At 41.0% G+C, this 6,694-nt stretch overlaps 1 pseudogene; it reads left to right on the top strand.

Annotated features, from left to right (window-relative positions):
• Positions 1-1,282, top strand: part of LOC109396697 (heterogeneous nuclear ribonucleoprotein K-like) — a 2,992-nt pseudogene extending 1,710 nt beyond the window's left edge.
• The last annotated feature ends 5,412 nt before the right edge of the window (positions 1,283-6,694 follow it).

The raw sequence follows: 6,694 nt of genomic DNA, 5'->3' as shown, positions 1-6,694 counted from the left end.
GGGCAAGCACTATGGGCAGTCTATCTGAAGTGTACCTGGCGTATAAGATGACCCCCCACTTGGAGGCATATTTTTCAGGGCCAAAAAATCGTCTTATACGCCGGCAAATACGGTATGATTATGGTGGCTTTACAATGACGTTTGATGACCACCGTGGATGTCCTGTGGGATTTCCCATGCGGGGAAGAGGTGGTTTGGACAGAATGCCTCCTGGTCGGGGTGGGCGTCCGATACCTCCTTCTAGAAGAGAATATGATGACATGAGCCCTCGGCGAGGACCTCCTCCAAGGGAGGTCGCAGCGCTCGGAACCTGCCTCTTCCTCCACCACCACCACCTAGAGGAGGAGATCTAATGGCCTATGACAGAAGAGGAAGACCTGGAGACCGTTACGATTGCATGGTTGGTTTCAGTGCCGATGAAACTTGGGACTCTGCAATAGAAACATGGAGCCCTTCAGAATGGCAGATGCCTTATGAACCACAAGGTGGCTCCAGATATGATTATTCCTATGCAGAGGGTCGTGGCTCATATGGTGATCTTGGTGGACCTATTATTATTACACAAGTAACTATTCCCAAAGATTTGGCTGGATCTATTATTGGCAAAGGCAGTTCAGCGGAATAAACAAATTTGTCATGAGTCAGGAGCTTCGATCAAAATTGATGAGCCTTTAGAAGGATCCGAAGATCGGATCATTACCATTACAGGAACACAGGACCATACAGAATGCACAGTATTTGCTGCAGAACAGTGTGAAGCAGTATGCAGATGTTGAAGGATTCTAACGCAAAATATTTTTTCTTTTTTATAGTGTGAAGCAGTATTCTGGAAAGCTTTTCTAATACTAGTGAAGAACTGAAGGAGTCCTGCATCTTTTTTTTTAATCTGCTTCTGTTTAAAAAGCCAACATTCCTCTGCTTCCTAGGTGTTCTGCATTTGAGGTGTAGTGAAATCTTTGCTGTTCACCAGATGTAATGTTTTAGTTCTTTACAAACAGGGTCAGGGGGAGGGCGTGCAAAAACTAACACTGAAATTTTGAAACAGCAGCAGAGTGAGTGAATTTTAATTTTTGTTCATTGTTGGTTAAAAAGGAAAATTCCCCCTATGTAATTATTGTGAACACTTTGCTTTGTGGTCATTGTTAACATTTGGGGGTGGGGCAGACAGCGAGGAAAAGTAACAATAGTCCTTATGTCCCTGGCAACTATTCAGAGCAGTGTGCAGAATGTAATGCTCTTTTGTAAGAAACGTTTTATGATTTTAAAAATAAATTTAGTGAACCTAAAAAAAAAAATTCCTGGAACTATTAAAGGACTAAAATAATGTTACAGGATATAGGGTTAATATACAAAAGCCAATTGTTTTACTATATACTACCAATGAATAAGTAGAATTTGAAATAAATACATATTACCATTTATATCAATACCAAAAAATTAAATATTAGGTATAAATACAAAAAAATGCATACAAGATCTGTACGCATTTTCATGAGGAAAACTATTGAGTTGTCGGAAAAGTCATGACACATTTTTGCAACAAAAAACAGAAAAAATATGTCATGACTTTCCTGACAACCCAATATAAAATTATGATGAAAGATATCAAAGAAGAACTAAATCAGTGGGGAGATATTCCATGTTCCTGGATAGGAAAAGAATATTGTCAATATGTTGGTTCTTCCCAACTTGATCTACAGATTCATGCAAATCCAATCAAAATCACAGCGAATTATTTTGTGAATGTGGACAAACTGATTCTAAAGTTTGTATGGATAGTCAAAAGTCCCAGAACAGGCAAAACACTATTGAAAGAGAACATTGGAGGACTGACATCAGCTAACTTCAAGACTTAGTATAAAACTACACTAAACAAGATATAATGAACAATAGATTGATAGAACAGAATAGAGAGCCCAGAAGTTAACTTACATAAATATCATGAATTGATCTTAGACAAAGTAGCAAAAGCAATACAATGGAGCAAACCATAATATTTTCAACAAATGATGCTGGAATGACTGGATAGCTACATGCAAAAAATAAAACTAGATACTAACTTTGTATCTTTCACAAAAGTTAACTAAAAATGGATCACAAACTTCATGTAAAATGCAAAACTATAAAATTCCTAGATTACATCAGAGAAAATCTAGGTGGCCTTGGGTATGATGATAATTTTTAAATACAACACCAAAGGCACAATACATGAAAGAAAAAAATGATAAGCTGGATATCATTAAAATTAAAAACATCTCCTCTGCAAAAGTCAATGTCTAGAGAATAAGAAGACAAACCACAGACTGGGAGAAAATATTTGCATAAGACACATCTGATAAAGGACTCATTTGAACTATACTTAGAACCCTTAAATTTCAGCAATAAGAAAATGAACAACTCAATTTAAAATGGGCAAAAGACCCGATTGCTGCAAACACCGGAGCACTACTCTGGACCTTCTCCTAGTCACAAGGGACATGTAGGGGACTCAGAAAGAGGGGAGAACAGGACAGGTCCATCCGGGTTCTCTTCTCCATCTCTTCCCTCACCTCTCAGCTCCCTGAAAAGCTTTGCTCCTCATCCTGTCCTGAGTGCCCTCTATCCTGGACGTACAGTAAAACTCAAAGGTGAAATTCAGCAGTTCTCCTGCATTGTGTGGATTTTCATCATTTCTCTCTCTCCCCCAAACTTGACTTTCAATGTCACTGCGTTCTCCAGAAAGTCAGGAACGTGGGCTGTGAGACCTTTTGGAAGCAATGGCCTTTCCCCCTCGGCTGTTCCCCTGGGTCATGAGCTTTAGGACTCACCCGTGGCTCTCAACAGCTATAAGGAAACAGGATGTGAAGAGGAGAATGAAAAGGCAGTCCTTCTAGTTGCAAAATATTGTATCTATTACAATTAAAAAGAAAAACAAAAACACCTTTCTTTTTGTAAACGGCAGCTTTACCAATGGCATCGGCCCACCTGGTCATTTGCTCACATCCCTGTAAACCTCCTCCTCTTCTTTTCCCATCACTTGGGCTGCACCAGCCTAGGGGCTCTGGTGGGCCCATGGCTGAGGGCACTGACTTGCCCAACAGGACTTAGGTGTTGGTCTCACTCTGCAATTCAACAAGGAGGGAACCACCCAAGGCTGGGACCGATGCCCGCAGTGCCACAACCATCCAATGCACAGGGGACAAGCGTCCCAGCTCATGTCAGCCCCAGCCTCCGGACACACAATAAATGTCCATAGCATGGATCTTTAAACCTACCCTCAGTGCCTGCTTCTGAGTTCAAATTACCTACTTTTTGATTCCCAGGCACTCATGTTCCTTTTCCTGACTGGGTTGTGTTCCTCTTCATCTGTCCACCGGCTCCAATGCATATGCTAAATTTCATTATCGTGGAGTATCCTTGGAATATAGTTAAACATTCAAGCCAATGAAATCATTGCACTTGATAGCTACGACATACCACAGAGGGATAGCAAGAGCAATTCCTCTATTTTGTCAGTGATAGCCAGAGAGGTTTGCTGACTTCTTCAGGGCTGTACAGCAAGGCAGTGGCAGTATGGAAAATAGAAATCAGGTCTAATGCTATGTTTCGCCAGTCCTCCTATAGTGTATTCATACAAGACAAACACATTTCAATAATAAGAAATGCGCAGAATGCCAAATCTGCATGCACGTGCACGTACACACACACACACACACACACACACACACACACACTACTCTCTAGAACCATCCATCCATGCTTCTGATTATCTGCCTTAAAAAAAAAAAAGAGTACTTCTCTCGTGTACCCTTTACAACTGCATTAGCTCAGATAGCTAAAAGTTGACTCTGTATCTACATTTTTAAAGCTCTCCTTTTTAGAAGCAATGCCCATTTTGAAACAAGCCTCCACATATGTGAAAAATGTCATGCTTTATATCATGTGGTGCCTCTGGGCATTTTGTCAAATTATTTCCATTTTTCTCCTTTGGGTCCTAATGATCCTAAACACTTACTATGCAAAGGATGGAAATATGTCGCCTGCCTCCCTCCCCTTGAAATATTCACCATGACAAGTAGGAAAGGGCTTTCAGGCTCGGTATGCTAGGCTCAGATGGATCGTGGCTCCCTTGTTCTCTGTACACATTTGCGACTATGTTCTTGCAATTGCCCTTATCTACATAAGTGCCCTGATAATCTGCAGCCTGCCTTTTCTTCTTTGGAACAATCTCTGTTCTTTATACCCAACTGCCAACTTCACACTTTCATTTTGCGGTTCCCACTGCTACTTTGCTATCTGCGTATTTGTCTTGGGATTGGAGCAACTAGCCGTAAATAGAATACATTCATTCAGCATTTTCCCCCATGGAAACAATAGCAGGACCCCCTTCAGTCTCATGTAAGACCTCCGCTTACAAAGGCCTCAACGGCTTTCAAAGGAAAGGTACGCCTACTAGGACCGATCTGGCAACAAGAGCAACATGTGCGCCCTTCCTTTAATTCTAACATTTTCTTGCTCTGTTGGCATATTCTAAAGATCTTTGAGCAGGGACAAAAATCAATTCAAAAACCCTTCCCAGGCTACAGCGGGTCTCCCGAGGACTGGGGAGCCAGCAGGACCTGGTTTACAAATTTTCATTACCCAGGCATATACTCAGAGCGTCTGCTAATTGCCAACCCTGGGTCTGGGGTTGCTCTAAGACCTGCTCTCAGTTAAACGTGCTGGCTGACCCCTCACACGGAAGGGCCTTCTTTAGGATTGATTACAGCATCCACAAAAGAGTTCCCTTAATGCAAAATGTTTCTATTTCCTTGGAGAATGAAAGCATAAAAAATCAGATGGATTGTTTTAGCAGCGAGACAGTCCAACATCTCTTTTCTTTCCAAAATCACAGAAAATGACTTAGTAATAATAAAAGACATCACTGTGCTAAAATTGGAGTCTATTCTGTCATTGGTTAAAAATGGAGAGGATAATGCAAAATACCTGGGGGGAAGTACGGGTGTGTGTTGGGGGGATACTTTGTGATGCTTCCTTATGCTTTCTCTTAGACTCGCACAAGGTTGTAAGACAGCAGCTCCCAGGAAATGACTTGAGGGATCTGGAAGGCCTTGAGGCTGGCCAGAGAAGAATAGAAGAATTCTCTGCCGCCATGGAGAGAAGTCTGAAGTTTTCCTTTTGAGGTTATTTCTTTAATGTAAAGATCTTTGCGCTGATAAAATGCAAATGACTCCAAGAGGAAGTAATAGTCTAAGCTACAATTGCTTGCTTATGCCTCAGAGTGAAGGGTCTGTCCAAACCTTTCTTGGGAGAAAACTTCGATAGGGTGGGGAACGTGCCAAAGAGAGAGTATTTACACCATGTGCGTTTAAGAAGGTGGGAAGTGGTACTTGCAATCATGGAGGCAAGAGGCAGAACAGGAAGGTAAAAACTAACACTTTAATTTTGAGCCAGCTCATTCCTGTCTGCTATGTCCAGAGTTGGGGCGGTCCCTGTCTGTAGAATGTTCTAGAATAGACTGAAGAAGCACTTGGCTGGCAAGGATGCCATAAATAGGATTCATATATCACGTGCAGGACTAGAGTCTGTTCGTGTAATCAATAATTTAGCAAGCATTTCCTGGGTACCTTCTACCAGATACTGTGATACAATGCAGGTGACATGGTGGTATCTTCAAATAGCTCACTATTTGTCCATGTCAATAGGTGAATCCCACCAGCTCTGTTCACAAGCTGAACAGAATACCTCTTTAGGAAGTCTGCAGAGTGTAGTAACATTTTTACTTGAGCAACAATGTTAAGTAAAGGCTTTGCCCAAAGTGTCTGAAAGAAGCCAGTGAAGTGGTGCACGATGCTTGTAACCCACCACCTCTTATGAGAACTGCCTTGCAGAGAGCCTGCAGGACTCCATGTAAAGGGATCTGATTAGGGATGTGCCGCACATGACTAATAAAGGAATCGTGTACGTTAGATGTTCAAAGTGTCCTTCTTAACAAGATTCCAAAGAGCTGCTTCTTTAGAACTATTTAAATAAATAATTTGTGGAACAGGAAAGACAAATATTCACTAGAAGTAATTGGCTTTTAAAAAGTAACTGATTCAAGAGAAAAATCAAAGTGAAATCCAGCTTCTTTCATTTTTTGTTTACAACACCATTGAGGGGTTTCTAAATCACCAGGTTCACTGCCTGCCAGAGCCCACCACGGGGGAGTGAGTGCAGGGGTGAGCTCAACTCAAGCACCAAAGACTGTGGAGATTGGATCTGAGTAGAACCAATGAATTGTACTTAACTGTCTTTTTTTGTTTGTGTTTTAAAGATTTTTCCCTTTTCCCATTCCAGTGTTTGAGGTCAGAGATTTCTATGTTATTTTCTTCTCCTCTGTGGGATGTGAACCTGGCCATGAGTAAGGCAGCCTCAATCATCTTCTCTACTGACAATGGTTAACAGCATCAAATCAATAATATACCTGCAATGAGGACCAAAATGGTCCACAAATGTTGGAAGTGAAGCTATCGATTCAACACTAAATATTACCTGGTTATGATATAAGGATGTTGGTAATAGAATCTTAATAAAGGTGTAACAGAAATTCACCTTGACCCTATTTCTTATAAAATATAGGATCCCCAGTGATAATAACATTGTGCTTTACAATGCATTTTCACATATATTATTGCATTTAATCTTCAGGAAAAAATATTATAATATAATAGGT

The sequence above is a fragment of the Hipposideros armiger genome, unplaced genomic scaffold, assembly GCF_001890085.2.
Source record: "Hipposideros armiger isolate ML-2016 unplaced genomic scaffold, ASM189008v1 scaffold_535, whole genome shotgun sequence".
Lineage (NCBI taxonomy): Eukaryota > Metazoa > Chordata > Mammalia > Chiroptera > Hipposideridae > Hipposideros > Hipposideros armiger.
Note: the sequence above shows the minus strand (reverse complement) of the source record. Positions and strands in the feature narration are given on the sequence as shown.